Raw genomic sequence first — 15617 nt, 5'->3', positions numbered from 1 at the left:
TTACGACTGCAGTGCATCAGGGGCGCATCTTCCTAAGGCAAATAAAACATGATTCTGAGTTTTGTGAAGAATACAGGACTCTCTCCCGACTATCTCTTAAATCTGTTCTCTCCTCGTCATCATTTCTCCACAGGATACATGCAACAGCTTCTTAGCTGGTCCCATTGCCATCAGATTCACCTGGCTTCAGTTCATCCTACAGTTTGCTGCTAGTGTTATAACTGAAATGATAGAGATTGTCTATTTTGCTCACCAAGACAGTACCTGGCAGTAACATAAATAAAAACGTTAAAAAAAATAATGAATGAATGCATTTTCCAAAATAACAAATTCACAGATTTGTTCTTGGACTCTGCGGTCCTTAGGCAGTGGTGGCAGAACAAAGGATTATTTGAGGCTAAGGAAAGGAGATGGCCTTTAAAACTCCCAAATCTTTGTTATCCACCCCTGTAGTGGATACTTTTTTTTTTTTTGCGGTACGCGGGCCTCTCACTGTTGTGGCCTCTCCCGTTGCGGAGCACAGGCTCCGGATGCGCAGGCTCAGCGGCCATGGCTCACGGGCCCAGCCGCTCCGCGGCATGTGGGATCTTCCTGGACCGGGGCATGAACCCATGTCCCCTGCATCAACAGGCGGACTCTCAACCACTGCGCCACCAGGGAAGCCCTGTAGTGGATACTTTTGTTCATTCTCCAGATCCTGCCCTCACTACCAAGACCCTCATTCCTTTAAGGGCCGGGAGTGTGGGCTGTTGAGGGTCACAACTGATTCCTTCCCTAAAAAAATACTTTGGCTGCCCAAGGTTACATCCCATTCCTGGGGCCTATATATTTCCTATGACTAGTTGGTGGGGATAGACAGGGTGAGTGGGAGTGGGGAGTGGGAAGGGCACAAAGGCCCAGTTCCTTGTTTCAATTCAGGTCGTACCTGAGGGGCCATTCTGACTTCAGAGAAGTCCGTGGGATGGGTTGAGGCCTCTGTTGCAACTGCATTGCAGTTCAACTTCTCCCTCTGCCCTATACTGCTTCCCTTACTCCCTTACAAGTGTTGTTCTTTAGAATACTGCCACGATAAACCACGTGTATGTAAATCTTTGGCTTAGGAACCAACTCATGACAACCTTTAAAGCCACCACCAAGTAGACACTTGATCTAAACAAAGCCAGAATGATTTCTATGTGTATGAAGCTTTATGGTGGAGACTCCTGGGCCTACTTTTAAACCAGACTGTTGCTCCTTAAGCACTTCCATCAGATATTCTAGAAGAGAAACTCTTGACTTGAACATAGTATAGGTGTTAAATATCTGCAGCAGCCTCCTCATCCTTGGAAACCATCTTATAAAAGTCTCTCATCCCTCCCTACAGGGAAGAATCTATACAACACAGAGTGAATTCAACCAGTTTAGGTAAGAAAAAAGAATCATTGCAGCAACTTGAATGATCTTGTTTGGTTTTCTAAACCAAAACCAAGTAAATAGAATAATTGACACGAAAACTCTTTGCATTGTATCTTGTAGATGGTCTAATATTATGATATCTAGACTAAGGGAACTTAGCTGACATTATAAGGATGATAGTGTAATATATATCCATAGTGGGAGGTTCTCTGTGGGTTTATGTGGGACTAGTGGCCAATCCTTTTATCCCTCACTAATCTTAAACAGGAACAATTAGTATTGAGTTCCAGTAATTAGAGGTTTGCCTGAGTTGCTGAGGTGTAAGTCTGCAAGAAATGCACAGAGAATATATGGGGTGACACACACTTACAGTTTGTACTTAGTTTCAGAACATGGTTTTATAAACGTAAAAAAGACATAACTGCAAAATCATCATACAGCTAATATAAATAACTCAGGCCAGAAATTCATCTGAGACTCAAATGAGCTTATTTAAGTCATTTTAGATTGATTCAAACAAACAACCAAACAAACAGTTGTCAAAAACCATTCTTTTGAGTTGTGTAGGTAGCTAAAAAGAAAAAAAAGTACTTGAGATCATGTTTAAGATTGATATACAGACACACTTCTACCTTATGAACTTAGTTCTAAGATAACATTCCCACAACAAAGGAGAAAAAATGCACTGTTACCCAACACTTAAGTGCCTCTGTGTTCCCTCTGCATGGCCATCATGACATACCTTGATAATCAATGGAGGGCAAAAATGATTGTCCTTGTTTATTTCACAGGGCTATGGCAAAGCTAAAATGAGACTAGCAGGCAAAGAGGAGTTTGGAAGTAAGGGACAATACTATGTACATTGCGTTGGTAATTTTTAGCACGATTATTTAATGGAAGAGGGCAAAACTTTCCTAGCTGGTCAAGATGTGGCAGTGGAGAAGAAATCCAGATGTAGATTCAGAAGATAATTTCTTTGCATCATCTTTGCTGACTATGTTTATAGAAGTAAATGTCAAGGTAAGCTTGGCAAGGAACAAAAGGGATGTCACATTTCTCCTGTCTCATTCCAGAGATGTTATCCTTTACCTTTCTGAGTATGTACAAGGCTGACATTGGGTTTCTGCTCCTTTACGGGAAACAGTATGCAAACACTCAAATAAGAGCAGGACAGTCATTTTTCATATATGCTTTGTTTCCATTTCTGTGACTTGGAAAGACCAAGTTTCCAAACGTGGAAATCCATGTAGTTGCCCTGCAACTCAAGTCCCTGCTTGCACTCTGGACTTTAAAAGCAATTAGTTTTAGACATGCTCTTGGAAGAGAGTGTAAGCTTTGAATTAAAAATCCTTTTCTCTGTGTCTTGCTTTCACATCAAACAAAACCAAGTTCGTTTAGAGAGTAGAAGGGTGTGAATAAGACTTGTCAGTACCTCAGTCTTTTTGTGTTTTAAGTATATTTTCCTATGTTTCTGGAACAGCTTCTATATAATCAAGTATTATGTCATAACCTGCCAAGCCAACAGGTGTTAACAGCAAGAAACTGTGCCAGTTGCTTTTAGGATGTATTGACCTTTATGGTTAACAATCTTGACTTATTATACTAGTAGAAAAGACTATTTTACAGTTTCCTTATAGCTTTATAATGAGAGTGGTATGGCCCTTCCTCACCTTTAATATTTTGAATCATTGTCTCATTTTTTGCTTTTCTTTTACTTCCAAACTTCCTTAAAATATTTTATATTTGTCACCTCTATTTCCTTCCTATTTATTCTTTGTTTCCTTGTGGTCTGAATTCAGCCCCACTACTCTCCTAAAATTTTCTTCATAGTCACCAGTAACCTTTTAGAAAACCTACGTAAAGACTTTTTAAAACTGACTCATTTTTTGGACCTTTCTGTAACATTTGCCTTGTTGATTGCCGTCACTGCCTTAAACTCTTCCTTTGTTCTCTTAACTTCTGTAACGTTATATAAAACTGATTCTCAAAACCAGCAGATATTCTCAATTTCTCTAGTTTGGTCATGGCTTAGAACCATAAAGTTATTTTGTACTCATCTCCATCTCTTTTCTACTAAGTCTTATCTGTTTATCTTTTGTAATGTTCTATCTCCTTTTTTCCCCTCCAGATCGCACTGTTATCACCCTTGTCCAAGTTCTGTGTCATGCTTGTTCTTCTTAACTGGCCTCTTTGTATTCAGTTTTTCCTCATTCCAACTGTTACTAAGCTACTGCTAGATTTTTTCCCCCCAAACACTTTTTTTGACAAGTCACTGCATCATGCTCTGTGCTTGGAAGTGGCTGGATTCAAGCCAGTTGGGAATGCATCTGTTCTGATGATGTGTTTCCCTTAAAACTAGACAAATACTAACAGTGAAGATGCAGGGAAAACACGTCAGTGGTTGTCTTGGACGTAGGAACTGAGGTAGGCCAATTTAGTCTGAAGCTTGGAGTTGGATTGCATAGGATAGAGGTTAGGGCTGTGCAATCAAAGCCAATTTAAAGGGTGAAGTGTAGTCTATGCAGAAATGTGTTGAAGAATATTAGGGGCTTTAAACCAGAAAGCACAGGCCAGTCTGAGGACGGATGAGGGTAGATGTTATGGCAGGCGTTCAAAGGAAATAGCCAATCAATGGACTAGGTTGAATAAATTTTGGTTCTTACGCTACTAGAGATGATGTGGAGATGAAGGGGGAGTGGTCAAACTGAGTTCTATAGTTTCTGCTGTGACTTTTGCTTACTGAGTAAAGTTGTTCTGAATGGCCTTAGGAAGAGTCTAAAGAAAGAGACTAAGGATTTCCTAGGCTGATTTGCTGGAGGGTGATTCTTCCATGAATTCCTTTACATGAACCTATTGTTTTAACCAAATGAATGTAATAATTGTTCCCCAGCCCATTCTCACATCTCTGCCATATTCTCTGTCATGCCATGATCTTTCTTCTCTGCTTTCATGAATTCTACCTTTCCTTTAAATTTCACGAGTGTTTTATCTGCTATCAGTTAGTTCTTTCTTCAAAGAAATGAAAGTGAACGATGGCTAACTTAAGCTGTCCCTTCCTCTCCCACCCAAAATGGATGGGGAGTTAGAATTTACTAGAAGAAACCACAGAAGGCTAGGTGATAAAGACTGGGACAGCTGGAACGAAGGAAACTGTGGAAGGTCAAGAGGCAGGAGACATAGCGAGCATCTCACGGCAAGAATAGCCTGGTAAGGACTCTATCACTGCCATTGCTGCTGCCATGACCTTGACCTCCAACTATCCCTTATCATTGCATCCCCCTCAGAATTCCAAGACCTGGTATAGAGCATCCAGTTGACGCAGACTAAGTCACAGGTCCACTTGTTTGGCCCAGTTTGATCTCTGTTTTCATAGTGTACAGAGAATAGTGGCTCCAACCAAGAGCATACACAGTGGGGGCTTTTTCCCTCAAAAGAGTGAATATTGCTAGGAAAAGGAGGGTCAGTTGCTGGAGAGCACCCAAATGATAAATTCCCACTATCAACTTCCTCCACTAATTGTCCCTACGTAACCCAGCTCAAAGTGACCGCTGCTGCTCCTTAAAGCTTTTTTTTCCCCCTCTGCCACTCATTTGGTGTGTAGTCCTCAACAGTTAATTCCGTTTCTATATATCGTTTTTCTTAAGAAGATGTGAAGACCTTGCGGGCAGAAACCTTATCTTTGTATTCTAGCACTCAAAAAAGGACTCTGCACACAGCATGTACTAAATAATTTTTTAAAGGATGATATTGATCAACTGTTTCATTACCAGTGGATGGTGTCCTATGAGAATCAGCTTCATGTTTTATTTAGTCTAATGTGGGACGAACCAGGAGAGAGCAACTGGCATTAACCTCACACTTACTGAGTGTTAGGTACTGTGCAGAATACTTTCTCTTGTAATAAAGATAACAATAACAGCTGTATTTTATTTAGCTTTATTGTGCCATGCATGAAATGAAGTGATTTACATACATTATTTCATTTAATCCTCATAACGACCATGTGAGATAGGTCTCATTGTTTTGGCCATTTTACAGATGATGACGCTGTTGGTTAGAGAAGTTTTAGTTTTCCCAAAGTTTCACAACAGGTAAGTGTAGAGCTGGAACTCGAAAGTCTTTCAATCTGATTCCAAAGTCCTTTTACTATATTGCATTGCTTAAATTGCAAGAATAAAGTTTGAATGAACATACAATTTCAATAAGCATTTCACCTCTTTCTTCATTAACTACTTCGGTTTCTCAGTATCACTTGGGAACTTGTTTGAAATGCAGTTTCTCAGGCCCCATAACAGACCTACATTCAATAGGTCTTGAAGTACATTCAGTACGTCAGAAACTCTAGAAGTGGGACCCCCAAATCTCTTTTAAACAAAAAAGACCTGGATGATTCTGATACATGTTAAGGCTTGAGAACTGCTAACCTGTCTTCTCTCTCACTGTCTATGTCTTTATGTGGCTCTACACCTATATAAGTCATGCTGAACGCCTGTTGTCTATGTATTGTATTCTATTATATGCCATCATTTAAATTGTATTTGAATTTTCTCTTATATTTTCCAATTCCTATTTTTAATTTATCCTGTATATTCTTGGAGGCTGCTCTTGGTGAATGAGGTCTCACATTAAAAATACAAAAATATATGTACAGTGTACTTATGTGAATGCCAGTTACTGTATTTCAGAATAAGCCTCAGGTCTACTTTCCCAGGGTCCTGGACATTTTGTATCTACTGGGAGGGAAACAGAATGAGAAACACAACTTAATCCATGCAGGCAAGGTTTATCTCTGCCACATCATGCCCTTTGCCAGAGGAGCTAAATGTTTTAGTCATTGATTTTGCATTGCCTTCTCTTCTACCTTTTGCTGGAGCGTCAGTAAGGATATCAACATACCAATTATGATTCTACATCTCTCAAGCTTGCCTGGGATTCATTGGAAATCTGCCCAGATGCTCAAGATTTGATGATACCTGAGTTAAATGTTCATCTCTTCTCTAAAACATAATGATTGTCTGCTGGTCATTTTAGCCATCAGAGGACCAGGTATCTATTCCAAATGAATGAAAGTTTCCTGCCCTGTTCATCTCACCTGTATCAAGCAGATTGAACCTTATGGAGGTGGTTTCAAAGATAATGTTAGGATTTATGAATGTTTTCTCCTATTTTCTTTTTTAAAATTTATTTATTTGTTTATTTATTTATTTTTGGCTGTGTTGGGTCTTCGTTGCTCCACATGGGCTTTCTATAGTTGCAGCGAGCAGGGGCTACTCTTCGCTGCGGTGCGTAGGCTTCTCATTGCGGTAGCTTCTCTTGTTGTGAAGCATGGGCTCTAGGCGCGAGGGCTCTAGAGCGCAGGCTCAGTAGTTGTGGCACATGGGCTTAGTTGCTCCAAGGCATGTGGGATCTTCCCAGACCAGGGATCGAACCCGTGTCCCCTACGTTGGCAGGCGGATTCTTAACCACTGTGCCACCAGGGAAGCCCCTCTCCCATTTTCAACAGGGAAATGAGACAGAAATGGCAAAATGAATAATTACTTTCCCTTTTCTTTATGCATCTCTCCTGTTACATTTATAATAAAAGTGCACTTTACTTGAGTCTAATTCAATTCATTTAATCTGATCTTTGAGTTTAAAATACAAGTAAAGTGACTAAACTAGTTTAAATTGCCTAGATTAGGTTTTAGTTATTTCTTTTTCTTGTATCTTTAAGGAAACACCCTAATGTTTATCACTTGGATCTTGCTTCTGTATTTAAAATTTGCTTAATAAAAAGATTTTCTTTCTTTTTCCTCTGTCTCTCCTCTTCCATCCTCCCTGCCTCCTTCCACAGCTTCTGGCTCCACTTTGATTACTAAAAAAGAAAGGAAAAGCCAACAAACATTTGTTGAGCATTTACTCTGTCCCAGGAACTGTACTCACTTCTCAGATTCTTTTTTCAGTCTGTTTTATTCATGGTAATCTTTCCTACTCCCACTGGTTCAACCATCATCTTTCTACTGGACTTTCATTCTCTACACAATGTGTCACCTAGTTCTACTGACTCAGCTTCATAAACCTCCCTTAAATCTATCCTTACCACTCTATCATCACTGACTTACTCATCTTTCAGCCTAAGTATCTAAATGAACTCTTAACTTGTCTCTGTGACCTCATTTTTTCCAGTCTTTAGTGCACGTATATTTTTATCACTATCAAAATAATCTTTCCAACATGCAAACCTAGTTGGTGATTAATTCAGCAAAAATTTATTGCGTGTCTACTGTTTTTCCAGATGCTTTGTGCTGTGAATACTTGTGTGAATATGACCAGGGTTAAAACCTCAAAATGTTTCCTATTTGGCAGAGGAGGCAGATGTATAATTGGACAATTATTACAGAATGTAATAGGTAAAAAGATAAAAGTATATGCACAGTATTAAGGAAATACTAAGGAAAAGTATGAGCCTTGGGCAGTGAGTGGACAGAGAGGTTTAGGAAAGACTTTCTGGGCAAAATAATTCCTGAAAGGCATTTTGAAAGATGAAAGAAGATAATTTAGGAGGAAGATGAAGGTCGGGCTGGGCACGGGTGCTAGAGGAAAAGGACATTCTGAACCCAGGGGTAATCTTAAGCAAAGGCAACAAAAAAGAAAGAAATAGATTGATGTTTTCAGAACTAAAGAAATTCTGTTTATTGTTAGTTTAAGCTCCTAATTTGGGGGATAGTATATTATGTAGCAACAGATAACTAATGCAGCAACTGAAGGGCTGTTTACAAAAATAGTACAAAGAAAATCTAAACTGGACTGGTAGCTATAGAGATGGAGAGAAATATATGGACGTAAGAAACCCAAAGGAATTAAAATCTTTAGGATATGCTATTTAGTAGTGAGGGTGAGTGAGAAAGGAGAATCAAGGATGACTCTCAGATAAGTTTCAACTCGGCCACGACATGGACATTACTCCCCTGTACTTAAAACCTGTTAATGGTTCCTCATTATTTCTAGTAAAAAGATCAAATACCAGCATAGACCTCTCTGACTTCTACAAAATGGCTCTTTTTTTTTTTGCGGTACACGGGCCTCTCACTGTTGTGGTCTCTCCCATGGCGGAGCACAGGCTCTGGGTGCGCAGGCTCAGCAGCCATGGCTCACGGGCCCAGACGCTCCGCGGCATGTGGGACCTTCCCGGACCGGGGCACGAACCCATGTCCCCTGCATCGGCAGGCGGACTCTCAATCACTGCACCACCAGGGAGGCCCAGGCAGCTCTTTCTTACCTTACCAACTTTATAACCAGTTCCCCCCTCTCACCCCCATCCCCGCTCACGCTATTGATTTTGGAACATATGCTCTCTTGCTTTTTTTTTTTTTTTTTAATTTTGCTTGTGGTGATTCCTCTTCTAGGAATGTCTTTTCTCTTCGACCCAACCTAAACTCTTCACACATACTTCAACCACACAAAGCACTCTTTTAAGAATTCCATGTTTCTCTCATCCCTCCACCCAAGTCAAAGTTAAATATTTGATCTTCTGTGTTACTGCAGCATTTTACATTTATCTATATTGTCATATTATATCATAATTATTTATTTACATGTCTACTTTTTCTCCTAGACTATGGACTTTTCAAAAAATGCTCATTATCTTACTTTTTTTGGTGTAACTGCCTATACTAGCACCTGATGTATAGTAAGTGTTTAATCAATGTTTATTCAATATATGAATGAAAGTATATGTTTGAAATCAATGAAGTATCATTATATCTCTCCTGAATTTTTAAATTCTTCACTTTATGATACATATTGGAGATGCTTACACATGGAATTTACCTGAAAATTAATGTAGCTTTTACAGAGTCTGTGATCACCTGTCCTTGGTCTCTCCACAGCCTAATCATTCAATCAATTTTTAATTGGTTTGTAATTTTTTCTTTATTTTTTGTTACCCAGAGTAAAAATATTTTTCATTTCTGTCATTTCTTCATATCCCAGTAGTCCAAGGAAGATGAGAGGCACATGGAGCATGCCTGGACCCAACTTACAGCTTGGACCTAAACCCAGTCAAGCCCAGGCTAGATCAGTCAATCCCTAGACAATGCACAGATGTGTGGTCAAGAAAAAATATTGCTTTTTAGAGCCACTGAATTTCAGTGTTGTTTGTTAAATAGCATTATTACAGCAATAGCTACTGATAAAATCAGTTCCTTTCTTTCCCTTCCATTCTCAATGCCACCATCCTTTTTCTTTTATTATTCACGTGGAGTATTGCTATAGACCACTGAGAAAAGTCTTCCAACCTTTAGTTTCTTTTCCTCTCAACTCATTTTATGTACCACATCAGATTAATCTTCCTGTTTTAAACCATTCTTCAAATAAAGTCCAGATAAGTAGTCTATCTCCATTTATTGAAATTCTGTCTGCCCTTCAATGTCCATCTCAAATGCCACTTTCTTTAGAGACCTGCTGTCTTCCTCCCAGATGATGAGCTCTCATTTTTCCTTTGGACTTTATCATCTCCCCAATTCTCCCACGACTCAATCCCTGGTAACCACCATTCTGCTTTCTGTTTCTACAAGTTCGGCTTTTTTAGATTCCACATATGGGTCATATACAACATTTTTCTTTCTCTGTCTGGCTTATCTCACCAAGCATAATGCCCTCAAGGTCCATCTGTGTTGTCAAAATGGCAGGATTTCCCTTTTTTCTCATGAAGGAAATATGTATATATATGTATGTATGTATATATATAAATGTATATAAATATATATTATATATTATACACACACATCTCCTTTATTCATTCGTCTGTCGATATCTCCAACTTCTAAATATTGAAGTTCTCCAGCGTTTAGTCAGTGAAAATACTCTATTGTTTCTTTATTCTACTTGGAACTTTTGATCTTCCAGAATCTATGGATTGATATATTTCATTAGGTTTGGAAAATTATTGGTTATCATCTCTTCAAATATTGCTTCTGTCCCCTTCTTTTTGTAAATCCAGTTATATATGTTAGACTTCACAGTGCACTCTAGCCCTCTTGTCACATGCCTTGATTTTTCTTCTCTGGATTACTTTTTTCTGACCTTTTCCAGTTCCCTGTTTTTCTTTTTAGCCTGATATAATTTTCTTTTAAATCCTTCCATGATTTCTTAATCTTGGTAATTATATTTTTAGCTCTTTTCAAATTTGCTGTGATTTCTTTTTATAGTTTTCAGTTGTCAGCTTTCCATGAATAAAGTAAACATGGTTGTCTTAAAGTCTAATTATGGAAATTCCAACATCTAGAGCCCCTATGGATCTCTCTGTTGTCTGCTGTTTCTGCCATATCTCCTTGTATACTTTATTATCTTTGATTGTATATCAGATATTATATTTGAGGTCGGTTGTAGAAATACCTTGAGGCCTACATATATATTATATTCCTCAATATAGACTGATAGTTTTTACCAAGTTCTTGAGGGCACTAGCAATCTAGTGTCACCTTAATTCAGTGTCAGCTTTGAGATTTTCTGGATTACTCAAATGATTTGCAGTCTGAATCTTTGATGCTTTTCGGAAGTTATGGATGTTTTTATAATTAGGTAAGCATTTACTTTTTAGCAAAAGAATTATTTTGTCTACTTTGTTGCTATTTTCACTCTCATGCAATCTTATAAAACCTCATGGCTTTAAACATTCTCTGTGTATACGTTGGTGAGGCTTGAATTTGTTTCTTTACCCTGGACTTCTCCCTTGAATTCCAATCTTGTATATGCAGTGTCTTCTCTATGCCTCAATTTGGATATTTACCAACATTTTCAAATCAAACCTGCCTGAAAATAAACTCTTGCTTTTCCCCAGAGCATGCTCTTCTTGAAGTCTTTCCAGTCTCTGTTGATGGCAATTCTATCCTGGATGCTTAGTCTAAAAATCTTAACACCATCCTTCTTTTCTCTTCCTTTCAATTCTATTTCAAATCATTTGGTAAATTCTTTTAGTTTTACAGTTCAAATATATTTAACTGAGTCCAGTCACCTTCATCACCATTACTCTGGCCACAGCCAGTATCCCTCCTACCAGGAGGATACTTAGTATAACTGCCTCCTACCAGGATTAGTATAATTGCCTCCTACCAGGATTCGTATAATTGCCTCCTACCCAGTCTCCCTGCCTCCACATAGAGAGTAATAAGATACCTTTTTGACCTCATGAGGTATACCACATAATATATTTTTCATCTCTTCTGTTACTCGGTTGCTAGTGCTTAGCTGGTTTTCAAACATTCCAGGAATGCTTCAGGCTTTCCGACTTGCTCATCCCTCTACCTGTACCAGATTTTCTCCAGACAGCCACAGGGGAAGCTATGGGTCTTTGTTTAAATGTCCCCTATCAGGGAGGCTTTTTCTGACCGTCCTGTTTACAGTTGCCGTCTTCACCCTACTCTAACCCTTCCCAATATCTCATCATTCCCTGTAATTTTTCTCCTGTTTTGTTTTTTACATAGCATTTATTAGCCTCTGACATACTATGTATTTTATTTATTGATGTTTATTTCTTACTTTTCTGTCTCTCCTCCATTCCATGAGAATGTAAGCTTCACAGGATAAGGATCTTGATGCGTTTTCTTTACTATCCAAATCCCAACAGCAGGAATATCGCGTGGCACATGATAATGTTAAACGGGTATTTGTTAGCTGGGTTAATGTTCCCAACCAGAGGAAAAAAGTGCACATTTTTGGTCAGTTTCAGAACTGAAATCTTATTAATGCAAAAGGCTATTTTCCTTTAGGGCAACAAGACAGGATTGCTTAAAATATAACCAACAAGAAATATTTAATCTCTCAAATTTAATCCTATTAAGTCGATTGTAGATGTCCAATTTATAATGAAATGCCAGTGGTTACTATAATTTCATGTTAGAAAGGAATTTCTAGGCAGCAAATAAAAAAATGTCACTGAATTGATATCTACTGAAAATTCAATTACAATCTGGTTCGCCATGCTTCTGGCACGATCAATTGTGAATACTTATTTTTGTGTTTATCCAATGAAAGACATTGGTGTGGTGTTTCACACGGATCACTTTAACCTGCCTTGACAGTCCTTTGATGAACTGGTGAGAAAAGGCAGTGATCAAAATCTCTTGCCAAATTAGATATTTGACCCAGGACACATCAGGACACTGTTTTGGATGTTTTAACATTATTCTACTCACTGCTTATACCTTAATATGCTTTCAAAACATTAATGCCAACCAAATTCTGAGAATTTATTTTTAATCCTGATTTTACAGATGAGCAAATGGGGAAGAAGTTAAATGACTTATTTAAAGCTGCCTCACAAATTAACAGCCTACTGGGACTTTGTGTCAGGCATTTTTGTCTCATGTTTCTAAGCTTATTAATGTCATGATCTGATGCCAGGATAATCCAGGCCTAAGGAACATAATTTATCTTCTGGGGGTGCTGCCATGATGACTGGAGACTTCCCTGTTAAAATTCAGGGTCTGGAACAAGACTTGGTTCACGTTGATAAAAAATGAAGCTCTAATGTGTATTTCTGTTCTTCGGGAAGAAGTATCATTTTGGTGTTTACCAGCCTTTTAGATAGAGGGGCTCAAATAAAAGGCTTAATGGAAATATAGAGCTCCACGTGTTCTGATGCTAGTACAATGGAGTATTATGGTTTATAAGTAGAGTTAGAATTTCCTTCTCCAAGAGGGTAGAGTTAAGTTAGGTATCACTTCTCTAGGCAACCACATACACAGTTATACATATGTGGAGTAGCTTGTTGTGAATCAAAATGCATGAGTTCCTTCTGGGGTATAGGGGATTCTTACTGCATCTTGTCTTTGGGCAAGGACTCCTTTCTTGTGTTAGAAGGAGGGGCTTAGAAGTGTAATTATACTTGGCTGAAACTGCCAGCTGGTTGATAAGATTATCTTCTTATTCTTTCATATTCTTAGTTTTCTCATCTGTTAAATAGTGATCATTGTAGAATCTCTCTAATAAAGTTGTTATAAGAATTAAATAAAATCGAGTGTTTGGCACAGTGCTTCGCACATGACAAGTACTACGTATTGTTAGTGTTGTCATTCTTCTCATCTTCCTCCTTCTCATTATTACCATTATTAAATGATGATGATTATTAAATGAAGATGGGAACATATGTTTTCCAGATGAGTACGATGGGGATAGTGAGGAATTCTTTTTATCTTCTATATTTCAAAGACTGGCTATGAGAGCTTTTGCTACCAGATGCAAGATAAGAACATCATCAACTACTTTAGTAGTCAAATGACTCCAACATGGAAAGCCAACAGCTACATTAGCATTTTAAAGTGATAAAAACAAATGTCAAGAAAATATTAAGTCATTTTTACTTAGATTAAAAAAATGGCAAGAGTATAATAACAGACTATAGTTGAATAGTTAATTGATGTGTTCTCAGAGAATAGAAGTTAGAGTGAATGTAGGAATGTAAAACTAATATTGATTAGTGTCACATCGTTAACACAGAAATGTTTTTTGGGTGAATGAGTCAATGGGTGGGTGGTTGGTTCCTAGCCTAACCACAAGTCTCTGAAAATGTCAAGTGTGGCAGACATATAGATTGTCTTACCCACATCTTTTCCAACTTTCTTTTAGTGTGTCCTTTTGTATTGCAGAGATCGGAAAGCTAAAAACCTTATCTCCCAGACTTCTTTAATAGTGAGGGTACCAGATATGATTTAGGTCTTGTCAGTCAGGTGAACTCATGTGAGCTTTGAATTTGACCTGAATTATGCCATGAAAAGAAGAGCAAGAAGTATCCATTTTTCTGGTTGAGACTGTTGTAGGGGTGGATGGCACTGGGGCTGGCCTTGAAAGTGGGTGCTCCTTGATTGTGATAGGGGAAGCAGCTGTCTTGGCAGTCCATTCCTGCATTGGGAACTTGGGAGTTGTTCCTGAACACTCTGCCAGAGTTTATTCATTTAGTAGTCCCATTTACTCTGTGAACCTTTCAACACCTGGGATTTATAGCAATCCCTTAAAGAAGTCAATATGGATTCTGTCCTCTGCAACTAAGACTTGACTAGTGGTTCCTTCTACCTCCAGTGCCCCAACTTCATCCTTCTCATCTTTTTTCATCTTGCCTTGGTCAAATGCTACTTCCTTTCGTAAATATTTTCTGATCTCCCCAGCTAATGGACTTTATTTGATCCACTAGAAGGTTTTGTGTTTGTGTTATGGTTTTTGTAATATTCTGTCTTGGTTTTGAGTTAGTCTTCTTACTCTGAATGCAGGTTTTTTGAGGAGGTATAAAATTAAAATATGCTTCAAGGCCTTTTTGAATTTCCACAGTGCTTATCGTAGTTTCTTAGGTATAGTAGGCACTTAATGAATATTTGCATCTGAATGTTCTACTCACAACCTAAGACAAACATTTCCCAAACTGAATTCATCATTTATACCCTTAACCCTGCCTTTCCTTCCCCATCACAGACTGGTCTTCATGGAGCAACTCTATCACATTTTTTGAGTTATTTTTCAGCTTTACCACGATTTTCTTTATTTCAACTTTAGTGTCAATGCAACCTGTGAAGTTCAGAGTTAAATTACTGGCTTATATGGATCATTTTGAGAGACTATACCTAGAGTCCAGTTGTAAGGCTGATTTTGATGTCTGCTTTGTTAACTATTTGTGCCCAGTTTTGCCCGCAAGATGTAAGTTTTCAGACAGTCTTACCATCGTTAACTAAACAAATCACATCAAGTGTCATCTATTATTATCATTGTTATTATTTTGTTAAGAAGCAGAGTACAGTGTTGAAAAGTGAGGACATGGAGTCAGACTAACTGGGTTGGGATCACCCAAGCTCTGCCACTAACAGCCTGGTGACCTTCGGCCAGTTCCTTAATCTCTCTGTGCATCAGTTTCCTCATCTGGAAAATGTGGATAATATCTTCTTCTGAATGTTGTTGTAAGGACTGAATAGTCAGTATACATAAAGTACTTAGAATGGTGCCTCGCTTGTAGTACACATATGGCATCAGCTGTTATCTTTCCTATTTATTAAATGTGAATTTGAGGGCTTCCCTGGCGCGGTGGTTGGGAGTCCGCCTGCCGATGCAGGGGACACGGATTCGTGCCCCGGTCCGGGAAGATCCCACATGCCGCGGAGCGGCTGGGCCCCGTGAGCCATGGCCGCTGAGCCTGTGCGTCTGGAGCCTGTGCTCCGCAACGGGAGAGGCCACAACATGAGCTTTTTTTTTTTTTTTTT

This window comes from Phocoena sinus, chromosome 10, assembly GCF_008692025.1.
Source record: "Phocoena sinus isolate mPhoSin1 chromosome 10, mPhoSin1.pri, whole genome shotgun sequence".
NCBI lineage: Eukaryota > Metazoa > Chordata > Mammalia > Artiodactyla > Phocoenidae > Phocoena > Phocoena sinus.
Note: the sequence above shows the minus strand (reverse complement) of the source record.